The following is a 23,059-nucleotide window of genomic DNA, read 5'->3' as shown; positions in this document are numbered from 1 at the left end:
TGGATTTTACTCTGATACGGATAGGATATTTCCTCAATCCGGAACGTACATAAATATAAATAAATAATAGAGTTTTGACTTATAATAAGTCAACTGTGAAATGATAGAGATATTTCTTTTAATCAAACCTCGTTAGAGAACTGTGAACTCCCACATATTCATAATAGAAGAAGAGAGTTGATCCAATTTATATGAGAAATTGCACCCGAACACCACACGGGTGTGTTAGGGAGACACCTATAACCCGAGCGGTTTATGAGGAAAAGCCAGTCGATAGACGTATAAAATGTATTGATTGTTATAACACACAATAGTTCATGTTCAATCAAAGAAGATTATGTTGGCATCTTGGTTAATTTCTAAGGTTGGGTGATTGGCATATTAAGCTAGAATTACTAAAATTGGTTAACATTATTTTATTTAGATAAGGATATATTATTACCATGTCTACATTTTATTCAAAATTCAACACCATATTTTTTGTTTGTGTTTGCAAAATGGATCCGAATATTGGCCACATCCATTTTTCATTGTCCGGATTTGTATTTCCATACCCATTTTTGATCTGATTTGCTAGGTCAATTCCTTAAGTCTCAGTCACCCATACAAATGCACTTGAGTTGCACTTTTCTGTCAAAAAAGTGCAATCGCACTTTTTTAGCACTTTTCTACTAGAAAAGTGCAACTGATTCGAGTTGCACATTTTTTTGAACTGCAGTTGCACTTTTCTGAGGTGACTGAAACTTAAGAAAGTTTAGACACACCCATTTTTGATTGCGCAAATACAAATGCCAAATAATTTTAATTTTTTTGAGGAACGAATAATTTTAATTACCCACTACGAGTTCCCCCCTCTAAGTATGTGTGTGCCGCTTGAAGCTACTGAACACGGTGGAGGTGGTGAACACGGTGGAGGTGGTGGGGAATGAGGCAAAGTCATCAAAGATGAAAGATGCCTGCATGGCAAACAGAGAGGTTGGCCACCGTTGCTCTGGGCAGTGCTCATGGATGCTGCAACATGGCTCGCTCGCCGGCAAGGGTGGCCCGGCCGATCATGGCCCATGCATATACGCATGCAGATGCAGCGCCTATGTACGGGCGGCACGGCCTAGGTCACGGCGGCCGGTGAAATCATGGCGTCTATACGCCGGCGTCGGGACTTGCCTTGAGGTGTTGAGTGGATCGCGACACGCGGCTGTCGGGGCCGATTTGATCTACCTACATACCCATACCCATGCATCCCTCACGCTCACGGCAATCATCGCCGTGTGCGCCGGCCCCTGTCACCTCAGACACTAACTTAATCCAGCCTGATCACTCCTGCTGATTTTGTAGTAATAAAGTAAGACGAGCCGGTATGTGTATAACTTTGTTCGTCAAATCCATCCGGGGCCCTGTGTTCAATTAGATTGCTTCCTTTGACCGTGATTTTGAAAACTAACGATTGGCACTGGCAGCGTGCATCCAGTGCTATAGATTAGTGATGTTGCTGTTGCCTAGCTTAGATTGTGCCCGGCATGCATGCAGCCTAGTGAGTAGTGACAAGACCTGGTTCGGCAAAGGTCGCAAGCTCCGCCTGCGTCGTCAGTCGTCACACCACACCGCCACTGCGGCAGTCGGCACTCGGCACTAGGCAGGTTTCGAGCCGAGGCAGGTCTTCCGCAGGAGGACCAGGCTTAGAATTCTAGGCCTGGCGTGTCTACCGTTGGGCTGCATTATGTGGTACAGCAAGACCTCGGTTGGGCTGCTTGTCCATGTTGCCCCATGCGGTAACTAGGTCCAGCATTTGTGTACTTGGGCCGGGCCTAGGCTGTGGGTCTTTCACTCGGTAAAATGTCGCAATAAAGAATCGGTAAAATATAACATCAAATATTACTTAATTATCAAAATAAATATAAACTCAAATTGGTCTTGTGGGTGAACGCTCACTCCCTTATCTTATGGAGCAAATACTCACGGTCACGGTCCAAGATAGTTGGTTGTAAACTTAAACCTCTAACCACTCTGCAGCGCCACCAATACAATCTTACCATGATTCCTACCCAAGACATTTCTATGGTCAGGAGAGAGTCATCAAGTGTCATGTTTCCTCCATATATTTTTAATGCATATGTTTTCCTCTGACATGAGCGCAAATCCACGAGTTAGTACGCAATAGTGCTAAAGTTTACATTTATTTCGCTGCGTATTTTCATATCATGATTAAAAGCGTGCTAATACCCAATTAAGGGTTAATTATTTTCTAAGAGTTTTCCCAACAACTCACGCATTAAATTAGCGATATTTCCGATATTTCGCGGTAAGATTAATTTATGGGCTCGCCGGTAAGAAGTGTTACTCGAAAAAAAACATTTGGTACTTGAAGCCTCCTCACTTGATGGCGACGATCACCATCTCAGCGTAAGTTGCGATGGGGAAAGTACGCACTGGGCTGCACGATTCCACCTCACGTTTGTCAGAACCTCATGGTTGCCGCCATGTTGTGTGTTTTTGTTTAGATACAAGGCTCGCGAAGCCTCACTTTAAATTAACAAAGCCGTCAACCGGCCAGAGTACATACTACATACATCAAAATTGTGTTGGGGATACCAGCTTACATAGAAGCACATGATAGAAGATCAATTGCCTAACTACCAAGAGAAATGCTACACAAAGAAATGGCAGAAAAGGGAAATAACACGCCAGAAACTTGATATCTTCACCCTCTACCAGCTGAAACATTGAGGTCGTTGCGGATCTAGCCACCACCTTCAGGCGGCCTTAATATTCGACAGGGCAAGTATGTTGTTGAGCTTCTTACACGTGTTGGTATGTTGAAGTCCATTCCATTCACCACTCACATGTCATCATCTATGTGTTTGTGCAATACTGATGGCGATGTTCTCTCCCTGACGAGGCTACTCAATTTCTCAGTACGGTTGGAGGTTTATAGTACCTCACAGTGGCACGACCTAATTTTTTCTTTGTTGTCAATAAGGTGTGTCAATACATTCATGAGCCACGCACTCCTTATTGGTCTACTATTAAGTGCATCCTTCGTTATGTACGGTTTACAATTGACAATTTGTCTTGGTGCAGTCATTGTTGCAGGAGCTTGGTGTTATGCAGGCTCATCCTCAAGTGTTATTGTGTGACAACATTTGTGTAACATGTGTGTCGTCTAACCCAGTCTTTCACACAAGAAGAAACATATTGAAGTGGATTTTTTACTTTGTTCATGAGCGTGTCTCTGAGAAGAAACTTCACATTAAGTTCATCTCTTCAAAGGATCATATTGTTGATATATTCATCAAGCCTATCTCGTTGCCCTTGTACGTGCATTGTAAGGGTGATAGAATATGTATGCACTATGTCCGTGTATATTTGTACTAGTGTTTATACCTAACACCTTATCCACGTGTAATCAACTGATCTATTCATCTATATAATGGAAAGGTACGACCTTCATATGTGTGCCAAGTCTCCCACAACCAATCTACCCTATATTGTTTTACACAAAGAAGGGGAATGACATCCACGGTTCTCATTGTCACTAGCATCGGACCAGCCGGTAAGGCTTTCGCCCGGCCAACCACTTCTCCCATCTCACACCTTGTGAAAACATAGCTTTGGAACGAGTCCTCAATCATCCCCAGCAGAGGGAAGACTCCTAGCGCCCAGAGAGAACTTCGAGGAGCTGAAGACGAAGCATGAACAAGCCAGAGATGCACAACAAACATAAGATACTCCGAAAGTGGAAGTTAGTACCACTGCAAAGGCTGAGAGAACATGCCACATCACAGGAACAACTTCTCCTAGGGCACGCTGGGATCCGAAAGGGCAGAGAGAGGAGGTGATGAAGGTAGGTTCGGTGCACGCCGTGAAGACGGATAACGAAAATTACTCATGGATGACGGGGGGACCGGGGGGGGGGGGGAGACCTCTTCTCCGACGTCGATGCCATTGCATGTCTCCGTGAGAGCTCATCACAAATCCCCAAATACATCCACTTCACTCACCACCGCACCACTCCGACAGCAAGAAACAACCTCGAACTAGCCTCAAAGCAACCAACCTTGTGAAGCACAATCGCCAAACTCGGAGGCCAACTCCACCCACACACGGCCACGCACCTCGACATCTGGAAGAACTAGAACAGGGAACCCACACAACACCAACGGATAAGCACGACCCACAGCCATCCATCGGTAACGATCAACCAACAGACAATCATATCCGAGCTATAGCTGCACACTACAACAATGCCCGACGACCGCACAAAGCACCATGGGAAACACTCCATCGAACTGCTACAACACACCAGTGTAGAGGCAACCGCCGACCTAAAACAGAGGTTTCCCATTGGCCCAAGGAAGATAGGGTTGGCAACAAGGCCATATCTTGTTCAGAGTAGCATGAGGCGGTGCAGAAGCCGAAGACACAGTTGAGCGGCAAGGAAAATGAATACGACAACGGGGGTCACAGCGAGAAGACGTGGGGAAGGACATGCCAGACACCACCGCAGGGAGAGAGGGAAATCACCAGCGATGTCCGCACGGAGGCCTAGCATGATGTCCTTCGTCCATACCACCGCTCTGAGAGCCCGAGACCCAAGAAGAACCATAACACCGCTGCCCCTTCACTGGCGCAACACAGATTTGTCCATGGGTGGCCTCTAGAGGTGACTAGGGGAGAACAAGGTGATGGTGGGTCCCCCGATCAACCCCATGTTACAGATTTGAGGAAGGAGTGTTGGAGATATGCCCGAGAGGCAATAATAAAGTAGTTATTGTTATATCTTAGTGTTCATGATAAATGTTTACATTCCATGCTATAATAGATGATCATGGTTTCCTGATCATGAACATTGGATGTTATTAATAACAAGATCACATCATTAGGTGAATGATATGATGGACACACCCATAGTAAGCATAGCATAAGATCAAGTCATTGAGTTTATCCTGCTATAAGCTTTCGATACATAGTAACCTAGTCCTTCGACCATGAGATCATGTAAATCACTTACACCGGAAGGGTACTTTGATTACATCAAACACCACTGAGTAAATGGGTGGTTATAAAGATTTGATTAAGTATTCGGAAAGTATGAGGTGAGGCATATGGATCAAGAGTTGGATTTGTCCATCCCGATGACGGATAGATATACTCTGGGCCCTCTCGATGGAATGACATCTAATTAGCTTGCAAGCATGTGACACGGTCACAAGAGATGACATACCATGGTACGAGTAAAGAGTACTTGTCGGTAACAATGTTGAACTAGGTATGGAGATACCGATGATCGAACCTCGGACAAGTAAAGTATCGCGTGACAAAGGAATCGGTATCGTATGTTAATGGTTCAATCGATCACTAAGCTATCACTGAATGTGTGGGAGCCATTATGGATCTCCAGGTCCCGCTATTGGTTATTGATCGGAGAGGAGTCTCGATCATGTCTGCATAGTTCACGAACCGTAGGGTGACGCGCTTAAGGTTCGATGTTGTATAGTAGCTTCGAAATATGAGATGGAGACCGAATGTTGTTCAGAGTCTCGGGCGGGATCGAGGACATCACGAGGAGGTCCGGAATGGTCCGAAGAATAAGATTCATATAAGGGAAGTTGATTTCTAGGTTTTTGAAAACTTCGGGATTTTTCTGGTGGAAGACTGGGAAGGTTCTAGAAGGTTCCGGGGGTCCACCAAGGGGCCCACGACCCTAGGAGGGCCAATATGGGCCGACGGGTGCAGCCTAGCACTAATGGGCCAGGGGCACATGCCCCTCTAGGCCCAAGTCGGCCAGCCCACTAGGGTTCCCCAAAACCCTAGGGGGGATCAACTTGGGGGGAGGAAAACTCCCCCCCTTTGGCCGCCGGCCCTAGATGAGTTTAGGGCGTTGGGGGGCCACCCAAACCGACCTCCCCCCTATATAAAGAGGGGAGGGCGCAGGGGGCGCACACCCTTCACACCCTAACCCTGGCCGCCCCTCTCTCCTCCACCACAATCCTGCCCCCGCTTGGCGAAGCCCTGCTGTTTTTCTCCTCCACCACTACCACCACACTGTCGTGCTGCTGGGATTCCGAGGGGATCTACCACACCTCCGCTGCCCGCTGGAACGGGGAGAGGATGGAATTCATCGATAATGTACGTGCGACCGAGTACGGAAGTGCTGCCGGATTGCAGCACCGGGACGATCGACTACATCAACCACGAGATCTGATCTCGTAAGGCTTTGGATCTTCGAGGGTTAGTCTCCCATCTCTCTCGTTGTTCAGATCTTCATAGATTAGATCTTGGCTATTCCTAGATTGGATCTTGGTTTTGTTCTTATTCACGGTAAAAAAAAAATTGTTTTCCATGCAACGAACCCATCAGTGGTATCAGAGCCAGGTTTATGCATAGATCTGTTGCACGAGTAGAACACAATGAGTTGTGGGAGTTGATGCTTTTGTTGTCTTTAGTTATGTGTACTTTGATCCTGCGGGATGGTGGGATGAAGCGGCCCGGACTAACTTTACATGACCGCGTCTCATGAGACTTGCTCCACGCTTGACATGCAACTTGTATTGCGTAAGTGGCTTTACGGGTGTCTGTCTTTCTCACCATAGTTAAGATTCAATTTACTATTTCTATCGATAACACTAGTATCACCGTTGTGGTTCATGTTCGTAGGTAGATTGGATCTTACTCGAAAACCCTAAACCACGTAAAATATGCAAACCAAATTAGAGGCGTCTAACTTGTTTTTGCAGGGTTTGGTGATGTGATATGGCTTTGTGATGATAACTATATTTGATGTATGAGATGATCATTATTGTATTATGGCAACCGATAGGAGCCTAATGATTGTCTTTAAATTTATTAAGACCTGCGTGTCTATTTATCATGTAATAGCTTTATTTCAAGTAGTTGTTATAGTAGCTATAAGTGATGGACAACCATGAAGCGGCGCCATGGACCTTGCTGCAATGCTGGTGATGATGAAGATCATTCTTGTGTGCTTTGGAGATGGAGATCAAAAGCACAAGAAGAAAGGCCATATCATATCACATATTATGAATTGCATGTGATGTTAATCCTTTTTTGCATCTTATCTTGCTTAGATCGCGACGGTAGTATTATAAGATGATCCCTCACATTAATATCAAGATAATAAAGTGTTCTCCACTTGTATGCACCGTTGCTAAAGTTCGTCGTCTTGAAGCATCTCGTGATGATCGGATGTGATAGATTCTACATTCACATACAGCGGGTGTAAGCCATGTTGCACACGCGGAAATACTTGGGTTTGCTTGACGAGCCTAGCATGTACAGACATGGCGTCGGAAAACAGAAAACCGAAAGGTTGAACACGATTCATATGGATGATATGATCAATATGTTGATGTTCACCATTAAAGCTACATCATCTCACGTGATGATCGGACTTTGTGTAGTGACGATGGATCGTGTGCCATTATACAACTATGAGGGATGTTGTATTAACTAGGAGTTCATTAGTAATTAGATTAAAACTTGAACTAATTATCATGAACATAGTCTGAATAGTGTTTTGAATTAAATTGTAGAATTGGCATACGTTATCTACCATGCGCTAGTCTTGGAATTGAGATAGAAATACTGTTAAGTCTGACAAGTAACTTTACGGACTGGTACCGTATTGTTAAAGAATCAAAAAAATGATTAAGTCATATTGCAAACTTTTGGTAAACCTCACATTGTTGATTCAAAGAGCAATGGTTTCAATTATTACCTAAAATCATCTTGTCTCCGTGAAACTTGAAGTTCAAATCCGTTTGAAAAGTAAGGAGCTGGAAATTTTGTTTTCAGAAATAAGCGAGGTATGAGATATATGTGATATCTAAGACCTTATTGCAAGTTGATAGAATATAATCTAGTGAGACTACATAAACTCATAAGTTTTATGGGAATGTACAAAGGTTGAAGGCGCTAGGCGTCCCGATCCTCCAACTAGTTGGGCACTAACGATATTCACATATCCATGAAGTGATCGTCCTTAGTATGCACTTTTGCTAAGACTCATCGTTTTGAAGCATCACGTGATGATCGGGTGTTATAGATTCTACGTGTGCATACAACGGGTGCAAGCCAGATTTGCACATGCGAATATTGAGGTTAAACTTTACGAGCCTAGCATGTACAGACATGGTCTCGGAAACACGTCATGAGTGAAATTGTTCATCACATTAAAATGTTACTAATAGTGAAATCCGGAACACTTGTCATGTGATGATCAACTTCAAAGTAAGAACCTCAAGGTTATTGGTATTTGACCAACAAACCTAGAAGTTATTGATGTTGAAGTGTTTTCTGAATAATGAGGAAAGCCAAAAGAGAAACTACAAAAGTTTTTGGCAGAAAGGAAGAAAAGACTGGAAAGTCTAGCTCAGGTGTATATAGATGATATACATGTTATGCATGTATTCTTTGTTTGGTCAAATAATGAAATTCTTAGGTATTTGTACCATATTGGTTGGTATGAGATGTCATACAACACAACACAATAAAAGAATATTATGGCATAAGTGACTGACAAGGAATGTGGTGATAATGCACGTCTGGAACAAAAATAAAGAGTTATTATGTTTGTCGTTGGCATTCTACCTAGCCCTTCATATTTATAATAAAGAATCTTATAATTGTTATTTTGTTCTGGTCAAATGAAAACAATGAGTTGTTCAAATTATGACAGTATTCCATGTACGATGGATAAGTTATTATAAGTCTTTATGGTGAAACACACATGCATAAGACTGACGCTAAAATTTCATAAGGCAAATGATGTGAATTCCACTTATTTGTGGAACCGCCATTTAGGTCATGTTAGAAAGGAACGCATGAAGAAAGTCCATGCAAATAGATTTTTGCAGTCATTTGATTTTTGAATCGTTCGGCGCTTGCAAATCTCTTCTAAAGAGAATGACTGAAATACCATTCATAGGCCAAGAGTTGAACGGTTAACTAGCTTAGTGAAAACATACATGATGATGTATATGGTTCTTAGGCATAGTTGTGTGCGGAAGATTCCTCTACTTTATGAAAACTTCCAACAATGAATTGAGTGTATATATAAGGATAAATTCAATAAGGAAGAAGTTTGAAACTTTTAAATTGATTCAAATAAATTTCAGCATGAAGTGGAAATCATCGTTAAAAGTCAAATATCTATTATTGGACCATGGTGAAAATATTTGAATTACGAGTTTTAGCGAACATCTAAGAGAGTTATAATTTTTTTCTACAACTCACGTTTCTTGGAGTATGATAGTGATGATGGAGTATCCGAGAGACATATCCAAACCTTGTTGGGTTAATGATGAGATAAAATAAAATGATGCCATTATATTTTTGTGGATTATGCTTTAGAGACTACCGCTTTTACACTAAATAGAGCATCATCATAATCCATTGAAATGACACCATACGAGTTATGGCATGGGTATAAATCCTAATAGTCCTTTCTTAAATTTTGATGCGTAGCATAAGTAAATGAATTTACAACCAAAATCGGATAAATGTATTTGTTGTTGTCCCAAAGAACAAATTGGGAATTTTTTCCACTATGAAGTCAAAGACAAAAGTGTTTGTTAATGTAACTTGCTTATTTTCAAGAAATTATTTTCTAGCGAAGTATTTGAGTGGAAGGATAATGGAACTTGATAAGGTTTATAAACCTCAACATGATAATCAGAGTAGCGCAGCATCGGAAATTGGTTCCGGAAGAGGCCACGACGATCATGGCTCCCATGACTACAAAGTGTTATAGTCATGGAGATCCAAGTACCTATTGAACCTTGTAGATATGGTTTACTTTGTGATCAAATAAATGATTTGTGGACAAAGGATTGATTTTGAACAATGATAAACAAACTACATACAAAGAAGTTATGATGGGCCCTGACTCCGTTAAAATGGCTAAGCGCCATGAAATCCAAGATAGGTGAATACTTTTTGAAAGTAAATGGATCTATAAAATTGATGGACGTGGATGGAATATCCTTGAAGAAGCTCGACTTGTCGAAAAGTTGTTTACGACAAAGTTCAAAGAGTTGACTACGATAAGATTAGATCTTCCGTAGTGATGCTTATAGTCTATGTGGATTATTCTAGTAATCGCTACATATTTCTTTTATGAGATATGATAGTAGGATGGCAGAATACATTCCTTACCAGAAGTGTGTATAAAGGATGTATACTAGATACAAACCAAGAGTTTTGCTAGTCCGTGAAATACTAGATAGGTATACAAACTTCACTGGATGAAGTTAGTATCGCAAAGTTGGAATCTTCACCGGATGAAATAATCAAAGAGTTTTGATTTCATCAGAAACGATGAAGATGCTTGCATTTGCAAGAAATTAAGTGGAGCATATCATTGATTATAAATGATGTAATTATGTACTTGATTTGATTAAATTTTTTCATTGTGAATTAGCTTCAATGAAAGGATATTGACTAAACATATTTAGCGTCAAGATCTATGAAGATAGATTGAATCGCATAGTAATTTTAAGTCAAAGTACATAGAATGGATATTGAAATAGTTTAATACGAAAGCATTAAGAAGGTGTTCTTTTCCATGGGAAGGTTTAACAAGACTTGAGTGTATTTGACACTCAATGAGTAAAAACACATGAGTGACTTTAGATCACGAATAATATGTGCACAATCAGATATCCTATGCTCTAAAGATTTAGGAGAAAATATCAGAATGATCTATGCGATGATATCCTTGAGTACTTTGGAAGAGACAAGGATATATAGTTTTGTATGAGGTAATGACAAACAAATCGATGTAAGGCGTTTCACCGATGTTAGTTTGGTCACATATAAAAATAAATTTCAATCTCAATTAGGCTAAGTGTTCATTAATAGGTAGCATGATACGTCCAAAACGTATCTACTTTCCCGAACACTTTTGCTATTGTTTTGCCTCTAATTTGTGTATTTTGGATGCAACTAACACGGACTAACGCTGTTTTCAGCAGAACTGTTACAGTGTCTCGTTTTTGTGCAGAAATCCAACTTTCGGGAAAAACCTCGGGATTTTGACGAAAGGGCCTATTTTCCCGAGAATAATGACGGAGCCGAGAAGGACAATTGAAGTGGAGGCCCGAGGGCCCACACCACATGGCGGCGCGGCCCGGGGGGGCCGCGCGGCCATGTGGTGTGGCCCCTCGGCCGGCCTCCGACGCCCCCCTTCGGACTACTTATTCGCCTCGACCTAAAAACGCACGGAGAGAAGTCGAAGTCGCCGGAAACCCTCCGAACGCCGCCACATCGCGAAACTCCGTCGCGGGAGCCGAAGTCTCCGTTACGGCACTCCGCGGGACGGGGAGTGGAGGAGATCATCACCGCCATCACCGCCAACGCCTCTCCATCAACCAGCAATGTTTCCCCCATCCATGTGTGAGTAATTCCCCCGCTTGTAGGCCGAAGGGGATGGTAGGGATTGGATGAGATTGGTCATGTAATAGCATAAGATTGTTAGGGCATAGTGCCTAGTATCCAGTAGATGTTACTTTTATGATATTGTTGCAACTTGTTATGCTTAATGCTTGTCACTAGGGCCCGAGTGCCATGATCTCAGATCTGAACATGTTATTGATTCATGAAGATATTCGTTGTTTATGATCTTACCTGCAAGTTGTATACACATGTCGTTGTCCGGAACCAATGGCCCCGAAGTGACGAAATCGGGACAACCGGAGGGGATGGTAGTGATGTGAGGATCACATGTGTTCACGGAGTGTTAATGCTTTGCTCCGGTACTCTATTAAAAGGAGTACCTTAATATCCGATAGTTTCCCTTGAGGCCAGCTGCCATCGGTTGGTAGGACAAAAGATGTTGTGCAAGTTTCTCATTGCGAGCACGTACGACTATAATTGGAACACATGCCTATTGATTGATTAGTACTTGGATACCGTTTTATTATTATCCGCAAATGCCCTGCTATGATTGTTACATGAGTTTCTCTCATCCATGCAACGCCCGTCATCCGTCCCCGTGCCTACGAGTATTTTAATCCTGCTTGTTTACTAAAATCACTACTGCTGTCTTTGTTACTCTGCTGCTTGTTATTTCATTACTGCTACTACTATAAAGCTGTTACTCTTGATAAACTCTTGCGAGCAAGTACGTTTCCAGTGCGGCTGAATTGACAACTCCGTTGTTAAGGCTTTCAAGTATTCTTTGTCTCCCCTTGTGTCGAATCAATAAATTGGGTAATACTTCCCTCGAAGACTCATTGCGATCCCCTATACTTGTGGGTCATCAAGACTATTTTTACGGCGCCGTTGCCGGGGAGCATAGCTTTATTTGGAAGTTCACTTGGATTGATATTGTTCGCTGCAAATTCTCCATCATGGGTAAACCTCGCGATACTAAGGTCGCCATATTACCATCCACTACAAGAAAAGGTACAACTATGAGTACCTCTGCTGCTCTTGATTCACCATCTGTGATTGATAAACTTGTTTCACCGCCACATGCTTCACATGCTGGTAATTCTGCTGAATCTGAAAACTCTCATAATATTGATAATATTTATGCTGTGCTTGATGATAGTGGTTCATTGGGATCTTTTCTAGATGCTACAGTTGCTAGGTCTAGACAAATTGAAAATACTGAAACTCCTGATGCTACTACACTGTTAATTCACACGAACTTGAATACTCTAGTGATGATCTTGATGAAGATTATGTGGAACTTGATGATGATTTTATTGAAAAATGCCATGCTACTACTGATGCAAGAAAAATTAAAAAGTTGCTTGCGAGAACATACTTGTTAGATATAAAGCTGTCTCCCGATCCTAAATTTGCCACATCTCCTATAAACATTAAGGATAAAGATTATGATTTTTCTCTTGATCTATCTCATATAGCTATTGTTGAGAAAACACCCTTTTGTGGTACTTGAAAAAGAAAGTCTTGTTGAACACATGGCTGAGTTATCTACTTTGAGTAGCTTGTTTTACGATGATGTTAAGAAGCGTACTTACTTTGTTGCTAAAATCTTTCCATTCTCATTAAAGGATGACGCTAAAACTTGGTATAATAGTTTGCCACCTGGTTCTATTAAAAGTCCAAAAGAATTACTTGCTGTTTTCTTTCGGAAATACTTTCCTGCTAGTGCTCAACATGCTGCTTTGCGAGAGAGTTTATAATTTTGATCAAGGAGATGAAGAGAAATTGCACGAGGCTTGGGCGAGATTTTGCTCTCTTATTAGAGCTCTGCCGACCATGATTTAGAAAAGCATGATTTACTTGATATATTTTATAGTGGACTAACCATTGAGTCTAGGGCATACCTGGATAGTTGTGCTTGGTTGTGTTTTCGGGAAAAGAACTCCGGACGACGTCTGAAGAATTATTGGCTAAAATAGGCCGGAATTATGATGATTGGAATACGCTGAACCAACTCCAACGCCAATAGTGAAGAAGAGGGGTTTAATTAAATTGAATGATGAAGATATGAGGGAAGCCAAGAAGTCTCTCAAGGAGAAAGGTATTAAATCTGAAGATGTGAAGAATCTACCTCCTATAGAAGATATATGTGAGATAATTCCCCCTTCATCCATGATTGAGGTAAACTCGCTTCAACGCTTTACTAGGGAAGATATTCCGTATTCAAAACCTCCTGCGCAATGCTTAGATGAGTTTGATAATTATATTGTTAAGCAAGAAAATTTTAATATGAGAGTAGAGAATCATCTAATGGAAAATTCTCAGGCTATTAGTCAATTGCATGATATTGTGGAGAGAACCTCCAATGATGTTAAGATGCTTGTTAAACATTTTCATATGATTCAAACTCAAATTGATCAACTCACTAAAGTGCAAAATGACTTGTTAGGAAATAATGCTAAAGAAAAACATGCTTATGAAGTAACAACTAGAGGTGGTGCCTCTACCCAGGATCCTCTATATCCTGAAGGGCATCCCAAAAGAATTGAACAAGATTCTCAACGCATTGAACCTAGAGCTCATTCTAAGAAAAAGAAGAAGAAACATAAAAATGTTGTAGAATCCTCCGAACCTGTTAATGATCCTAATAGTATTTCTATTTCGATGCTGAAGCTGAAAGTGGTAATGAACATGATAATAGTGAAGATAATGATAAGAATGATACTCACGATAAAGAAGAGGTTGAAAAAGAACACTGAAAAGCATGCTAAAAATAAAAAGTATACTAAAGAAGATTTTATTGCTGAGAAACATGGTAATGAAAGAGAACCTTGGGTGCAAAAGCCAATGCCTTTTCCTGCTAAGAAACTAAAATCAAAGGAAGAGGAACACTATAATAAATTTTGTGATTGGATGAAACCTTTATTCTTGCAAATCCGTTTGGTCGATGCTATTAAATTGCCTCCTTATTCAAAGTATATGAAAGACATTGTTACTAACAAAAGGAAAATCCCCAATGAGGAAATTTCCACTATGCTTGCTAATTACTCTTTCAATGGTAAAGTTCCAAAGAAGTTGGGCGACCCGGTATACCTACTATTCCTTGTTCTATTAAGAATAATTATGTTAAAACTGCTCTATGTGACTTGGGCGCCGGTGTTAGTGTTATGCCTTTTTCTCTATACAAGAGACTTTACTTAGATAAGTTGATACCTACTGATATATCTTTGCAAATGGCTGATAAATCTACTTGCTATTCCTGTTGGTATATGTGAGGATGTTCTGTTCAAGTTACTAATAAGCGCTTGATATTAAGCTGATTTTGTTGTGTTGGAAATGCTCGAAGATGATAATATGTCTATTATTCTTGGGAGACCTTTTCTTAATACCGCAGGGGCTGTTATTGATTGCAATAAAGGAAAGGTTACTTTTAATGTTGATGATAAGGAACACACCGTCTATTTCCCCAAGAGGATTGAAAAGGCGTGCGGAGTTAATACTATTTCTCATGTGAGAACTATCAAAGTGGGAACTATTGATTGTCCCATATATGAGCCTAAAGAAGAATATCAAACTCTTGTGATTGGATCCATATCAATACAATTCAAGGTAACATGATTGATTTGAGGTTTATTTCTTCATATGCTATGTAAAATTTATTTGGTGGCAAGACTTGATCAACCTTGTTAACAAATACCATTTATATGCATAGAGGAGGTAAACAACATCTCTTTCTTTCTCCATTTGCTTTAGTTGCTGTAGCACTTTTAATTTGCAAAGTTTCTTAGTTGATTTGAGATTTCAAAAATTTTCCTGGCCAGTAATAATAAACTTAATACCCAGAAAATGTGCATTTTTCAAAGTTTTCAAAAATTCGCGAAAATTATACCGTTGGTCCTATTTTTCGACGAGGCACCTGGGAGCACCAGAGGATGACCTGTGGGGAACTAGAGGGCGCCAAACCACAGGCCGGCGCGGCCAAGGAGGTGGCCGCGCCACCATGTGGTGTGGGCCCCTCCTTGCCCCACTTTGTCATCTCTTCCTCCCAGCACCTTCTCTCTCCCGAAAAAACTCGAACCCATTTCCTCTCACTCGCGTTTTTGCTCAAGAACTCCAGATTTCTCGATCTCTTTGCTCAGCCCAGATTTCTTGCTGAAATTTGGCACATTTGCTCCTTGGTATGTGACTCCTCCACCCATCCAAGTAGAATTTTGTTTGGTTGAGTATATCTTGAATATTTTGCTGCTGTAGGTAACATGTTTGGTGAGCTTGCATGCTTGTTCTAATTGGTAGAAATTAGTTTTGATGCATGATTAGTACTCTAGCAAGTTCCTATGGTAGTTTCCCTCAATTATATGTCACCAAATCAAGTTTTATATTGTTTGTTGAAAATTTCAGAAAATGAAGAAGTTCAAGTTTGGAGAATTGTTCAAGAAGGGAACAACCAGCACCGGGAGGCCTTCTAGGGCCGCCACCCAAATTAGGCGGTCGTACAACGAGGACATCCTCGCGCCTAGCTTCGCGCCCGAAGAGGACAACGGGCCTCCTAATGCTTCGACTTTCCCATGCTATGATTTTCTAAGGAATGCAGGGATATTGGAGGATTTCTTAACCCTTGTCAACAGGGCAGGGTTAACTACCTATATGGGAGATGAAAGGGAGCAATACTATATGCTCACAAAAATTTTCGTCGAGAGCTTCCGAGTTCAACAACAAACAATATGAGCCAACGGTTGCATTCGGGATCTATGGTAATCCTGTTACTATGCAATTGAAGGATTTTTGTCTTGCTTTGGATATTGTCCCTGCAGGTACAGCAAGTAGGATTGATGACAACCCTCGGGACTTGTTGGAGCTCTATCGAGGGATCACCGATGATGATTGTCGCACCATTCAGCGGGGCAAGATAAGGAACATTCAACTCCCCGCCATTAAATATTTTGCATACTACATTGCTACTAGCATTCTTGGTAGGGAGAACACTAGTAATATCTCTAGCTACCATCTTGCCTTCCTGAATATTGCACTTACTTGGTCAAACATCCTATCACCTTGGTGCTCTTATTGCTCGCCGCTGACTACCGGGGGACCTATTTTTGGAGGAACTATTGCCTTGCGTGTTTTAACATATCTAAATCTTCCTATTGATCCTAATGATGTGCCATTGGCCCCTAGGAGACTTGATATTGCTGCTATGAAGAGTCATCATTTTGTGACTACTGATTCTACTTTAGATAATATGGTCTATAGAATGTTGTTTTCGACGGGGATGAGAAAGAAATTCCTCTTCCCCAACCAGGTTTGCTCAGTATTGACAGGCAATCATGGTCGTGCACTAAGGAGGAGGTGGATGAACATATGAAGATACAAGATTTCCACCAGCAGCATGACACCGAGGGTGTTGAGCCTTCCTATGATTACACCGTCACACATCCCGGTGCGTCTTCTAGCACATACCCGGAGTACGATCCATCTTCGTCATACTACGGAGACACTACCTCATGGGATCGATGGGATTGAACTCCACTTAGGCCAAAAGCCTAAGCTTGGGGGGAGGTATACCGGCATCACTTATTCTTTGCATATTATGATTGCTGGATACTTGTATATACTTGTTTAGTCTCTTTGAGTGGTTTTCTAATGAGAGGAAGATGATATTTGGGGAAGTGTTGCCTGAAAACAGATTCTGGGCTGTTACCGTAAAAATTCGTGCGCACAGCCAGAACGTTATTTTGAGTTGCAAATTTTTGTGCATGTTCCCCAGGTTGTTATCTAACATTCATTAGTTGAACACGTTTCGAACTGAGCAACGTAAGATTTTTGTAAAAATCGATTTCTGTACTGCTGTCAGGTTTTGGCAGATTTCTGCCATCTCGTTTTTCTGTGTTTCTTTTAGTTTGCTATTTCTTGTTTTCACTTTGTTTCTTTCCCAAAACACAAAAAGACCAAAAATATTTCTGTTGTTTCTCTTCATCATTTGTTTATCTTGGTTTTTGCATTTGTTTCGCTTTATTTGCTATTGCTAGTTTGCCATAAGAAAACCCAAAAAGATTTTGCTTTGTTTGTTTGTTTCCTTTTGTTCTTGTTCTCAAATTCGAAAACACCAAAAATATTTGCTGTTCTTCTTTGGTTTGTAAAGTTCATCTTGAGTTGAATGGTCTTCGGTGGCTGGAGCGTGGTTTTCATTTCATATTATCCAAGCTACACAAGTGAAAAGGCAATAATGACGATCTACGACAATCTGATTGTGGTGAGAGGCTGGTATGAACTCTATTTGTTTTCATTTTTGTACATATACTCATCCATGTGAGCATGCTTAGTTGGTTCATGTGAGGTATATGTTATTTAAGAAAGTCTAGTAGTTCATGATCTCTCATGATTAGCTCCAATTTATTAATATGAGTAGCATGTCATGGATATTTGCTTGCATTGTTTTATTCATAAGTAAGTATGGCATTGTGGTATCCTCCTCTGAATAATTCATTTATATCGACTTGGCACATGCTCACGCATGCATATGACTGAACAAGAGTCAATTAAGCCTCAATGATTTACATTGCTTCGAGTTCTTGTATCACTTTTATGCCTCGGTTAATTTATTTTGCCGCAAGCATGATTATGACGATTCTTGCTCTCTTGATTTGTCGCTCCCTAGTCTTTTGCTAGCCTTCACTTGTACTTGGCGGGAACGCTGCTCGTGCCTCCAAACACATGAAAACCAAGTTATTCCGAGTGTCCACCATAAATACCTATGCATGGCATTTCAAACCATTCCAAGTAAATTCTCATGCGCTACCTTTAAAACCTTCAAAATGCTTCTTAATTTGTGTTAAATGTTTCATAGCTCATGAGGAAGTATGTGGTGTTTAGCTTTCAACCTTGTCATTTACTTTTGACGGACTCTCATATGGAATAGTGGCACATCCGCTTATCCAATAATTTTGCAAAAAGAGCTGGCAATGGGATTCCCGATCCCGAATTAATTAACTTAAATAGACACTCCTCCATGGTTTGTGATTGTTGGACGGCACCCGAAGGATTCGGTTAGCCATGGCTTGTGTAAGCAAAGGTTGGGGGGAGTGTCATCATCATAATAATACTAAAATAAAAAGGCACTCCTTCATGGTATGTGATTGTTGGCAGGCACCCGAAGGATTCGGTTAGCCATGGTTTGTGTAAGAAAGGTTGGAAGGAGTGCCACATAAAAATGCAAATAATTCATGGGAGCCGCTCTTGAAAGTCCGGTTGGCGAGGTAGTTGGTGTACCCATTACCATTCGTTGACAACAACAAACACCTCTCAAAATAATTTTACTCCTGCTTTACAAATGAAAAGCTCTAGCGCATGTTAATCCCTGCTTCCCTCTGCGAAGGGTCAATCTTTTACTTTTATGTTGTGTCTCCATTATTTCTTTGAGCACTTTCTTGAGAGCACAACTTTCATTCTTAGTATAATATGCTTGTCTCAAAATATGATTGATTGTGGTATAACTTTGATGCTTTTATCTTTGACAATCACTACTTCTAGTCTTTCTATGAACTCCAGAGGTGCCGGGCATTTATGTTTTGCCGATCAAATACGAGGCAAGCGAGATACCACTTTATCATACTCTCTTATGAACATTGCAATCCTGCTTATATACATGATTCATGATGCTTATTATTAATTGTTGGTACCTCTTCATGATTGACATAGGCTGTTAGATGATCTTATTTGCATGTACCTTATTATGAACTTGCTCAAGTATTAGCCATATCATGAGAATATATACATCATATGAGCAAATGTGTTCGTGAAAGTTCTTTTATCCCTCAGTCGTTAAGCTGAATTGCTTGAGGACAAGCAATAAGCTAAGCTTGGGGGGAGTTGATACGTCCAAAACGTATCTACTTTCCCGAACACTTTTGCTATTGTTTTGCCTCTAATTTGTGTATTTTGGATGCAACTAACACGGACTAACGCTGTTTTCAGCGAAGCTGTTACAGTGTCTCGTTTTTGTGCGAAATCCAACTTTCGGGAAAAACCTCGGGATTTTGACGAAAGGGCCTATTTTCCCAGAATAATGACGGAGCCAGAAGGACAATTGAAGTGGAGGCCCGAGGGCCCCACACCACATGGCGGCGCGGCCATGTGGTGTGGCCCCCTCGGCCGGCCTCCGACGCCCCCCTTCGGACTACTTATTCGCCTCGACCTAAAAACGCACGGAGAGAAGTCGAAGTCGCCAGAAACCCTCCGAACGCCGCCACATCGTGAAACTCCGTCGCGGGAGCCGAAGTCTCCGTTACGGCACTCCGCCGGGACGGGGAATTGGAGGAGATCATCACCGCCATCACCGCCAACGCCTCTCCATCAACCAGCAATGTTTCCCCCATCCATGTGTGAGTAATTCCCCCGCTGTAGGCCGAAGGGGATGGTAGGGATTGGATGAGATTGGTCATGTAATAGCATAAGATTGTTAGGGCATAGTGCCTAGTATCCAGTAGATGTTACTTTTATGATATTGTTGCAACTTGTTATGCTTAATGCTTGTCACTAGGGCCCGAGTGCCATGATCTCAGATCTGAACATGTTATTGATTCATGAAGATATTCGTTGTTTATGATCTTACCTGCAAGTTGTATACACATGTCGCTGTCCGGAACCAATGGCCCCGAAGTGACAGAAATCGGGACAACCGTAGGGGATGGTAGTGATGTGAGGATCACATGTGTTCACGGAGTGTTAATGCTTTGCTCCGGTACTCTATTAAAAGGAGTACCTTAATATCCAGTAGTTTCCCTTGAGGCCCGGCTGCCACCAGGCTGGTAGGACAAAAGATGTTGTGCAAGTTTCTCATTGCGAGCACGTACGACTATAATTGGAACACATGCCTATTGATTGATTAGTACTTGGATACCGTTTTATTATTATCTGCAAATGCCCTGCTATGATTGTTACATGAGTTTCTCTCATCCATGCAACGCCCGTCATCCGTCCCCGTGCCTACGGTATTTTAATCCTGCTTGTTTACTAAAATCACTACTGCTGTCTTTGTTACTCTGCTTCGTTGTTATTTCATTACTTGCTACTACTATAAAACTGTTACCTATCGATAAACTCTTGCGAGCAAGTCTGTTTCCAGTGCAGCTGAATTGACAACTCCGCTGTTAAGGCTTTCAAGTATTCTTTGTCTCCCCTTGTGTCGAATCAATAAATTGGGTAATACTTCCCTCGAAGACTGTTGCGATCCCCTATACTTGTGGGTCATCATAGCACAATGAGCTAGAAGAAATCTATGCTAGATTTAGATGAGTTCTAAATATTTTGACGGATTCTACAAACGAAGGCAGAGTATTTCATTGTTTTGACAATGACCAAGAGTGTTTGAGTCGAGGAGTTCTTTGAGAACTTGGTGTAGTTCCGAGAGTGTCAGAACTTTGAAGCTGTATTGTGTGTGACAATATTAGTGATATATTTCAGACTGCGGAATTAAGGTTCCACCAGAAGACCGAACATATATGATTAATGCCAACTCATTTGGAAAATGAGTGATGCGTGGAGACGCAAATGAATTTCAAAATACATATGTTTCTGAGCGTGTCAAATTCGTTGACTGAAACCTCTTCCATGAGCAAAACATGATAAGCACCAGAAGGCCAAGGTGTTATATCTTTACAAATGTAAACTAGATTATTGACTCTAGTGCAAGTGGGAGACTGTTGGAGATATGCCCGAGAGGTAATAATAAAGTAGTTATTGTTATAACTTAGTGTTCATGATAAATGTTTACACTCCATGCTATAATTGTATTAACCGGAAACATTAACACATGTGTGTTGTGTAAACAACCAGAGTCCCTAGTAAGCCTCTCGTTTAACTAGCTTGTTGATTAATAGATGATCATGTTTTCCTGATCATGAACATTAGATGTTATTAATAACAAGATCATATCATTAGGTGAATGATGTGATGGACACACCCATAGTAAGCATAGCATAAGATCAAGTCATTGAGTTCATCTTGCTATAAGCTTTCGATACATAGTAACCTAGTCCTTCGACCATGAGATCATGTAAATCACTTACACCGAAGGGTACTTTGATTACATCAAACGTCACTGCGTAAATGGGTGGTTATTAAGATGGGATTAAGTATTTGGAAAGTATGAGTGAGACATATGGATCAAGAGTGGGATTTGTCCATCCCGATGACGGATAGATATACTCTGGGTCCTCTTGGTGGAATGACATATAATTAGCTTGCAAGCATGTGACACGGTCACAAGAGATGACATACCACGGTACGAGTAAAGAGTACTTGTCGTAACAAGGTTGAACTAGGTATGGAGATACCGATGATCGAACCTCGGACAAGTAAAGTATCGCGTGACAAAGGGAATCGGTATCGTATGTTAATGGTTCAATCGATCACTAAGTTATCGCTGAATGTGTGGGATCCATTATGGATTTCTAGTTCTAGCTATTGGTTATTGATCGGAGAGGAGTCTCAATCATGTCCGCATAGTTCACGAACCGTAGGGTGACGAGCTTAAGGTTCGATGTTGTATAGTAGCTTCGGAATATGAGATGGAGACCGAATGTTGTTCGGAGTCTCGGATGGATCCAGAACATCTCGAGGAGGTCCGGAATGGTCCGAAGAATAAGATTCATATAAGGGAAGTTGATTTCTAGGTTTCAGAAAAGTTCGGGATTTTTCCGATGGAAGACCGGGAATGTTAGAAGGTTCCGGGGGTCCACCAAGGGGCCCAAGACCCTAGGAGGACCAACATGGGCCGAGGGGGTGCAGCCTAGCCCTAATGGGCCAGGGGCACATGCCCCTCAAGGCCCAAGTCGGCCAGCCCACTAGGGTTCCCCAAAACCCTAGGGGGGGGGGGATCAACTTGGGGGGAGGAAAACTTCCCCCCTTTGGCCGCCGGCCCTAGATGGGTTTGGGGCATTGGGGGGCCACCCAAACCGATCTCCCCCTATATAAAGAGGGGAGGGGCAGGGGCGCACACCCTTCATACCCTAACCCTGGCCGCCCCTCTCTCCTCCACCACAATCCTGCTCCGGCTTGGCGAAGCCCTGCAGTTTTTCTCCTCCACCACCACCACCACGCCGTCGTGCTGCTGGGATTCCGAGGGGATCTACCACACCTCCGCTGCCCGCTGGAACGGGGAGAGGATGGACTTCATCGACACCGTACGTGCGACCGAGTACGGAAGTGCTGCCGGATTGCAGCACCGGGACGATCGACTACATCAACCACGAGATCTGATCTCGTAAGGCTTTGGATCTTCGAGGGTTAGTCTCTCATCTCTCTCGTTGTTCAGATCTTCATAGATTAGATCTTGTCTTTTCCTAGATGGATTTTGGTTTTGTTCTTATTCACGGTAAAAAAATTGTTTTCCATGCAACGAACCCATCAAGGAGGAGAGTCATTAACCCGCTGACGACTGTATCTTTTAATGTTAGTTCACAAATATGAACTTATTAGTTGGACCACGCGTCCTTATAGGGTTTCAAAGAAGACCCGATCTGTCAGCCTCCTAATAAAAATCAGTTAGGTTGCCCATAATACTTTTTAAGCAAACTAATCTACATTAAACTAGAAAATGATTTCACGGATCTGGCGATGCGACTTGCAACTTTACGCCTTGGTATGATGT

The sequence above is a fragment of the Lolium rigidum genome, chromosome 7 (genome assembly GCF_022539505.1).
Source record: "Lolium rigidum isolate FL_2022 chromosome 7, APGP_CSIRO_Lrig_0.1, whole genome shotgun sequence".
Taxonomy (NCBI): Eukaryota; Viridiplantae; Streptophyta; class Magnoliopsida; order Poales; family Poaceae; genus Lolium; species Lolium rigidum.
Note: the sequence above shows the minus strand (reverse complement) of the source record.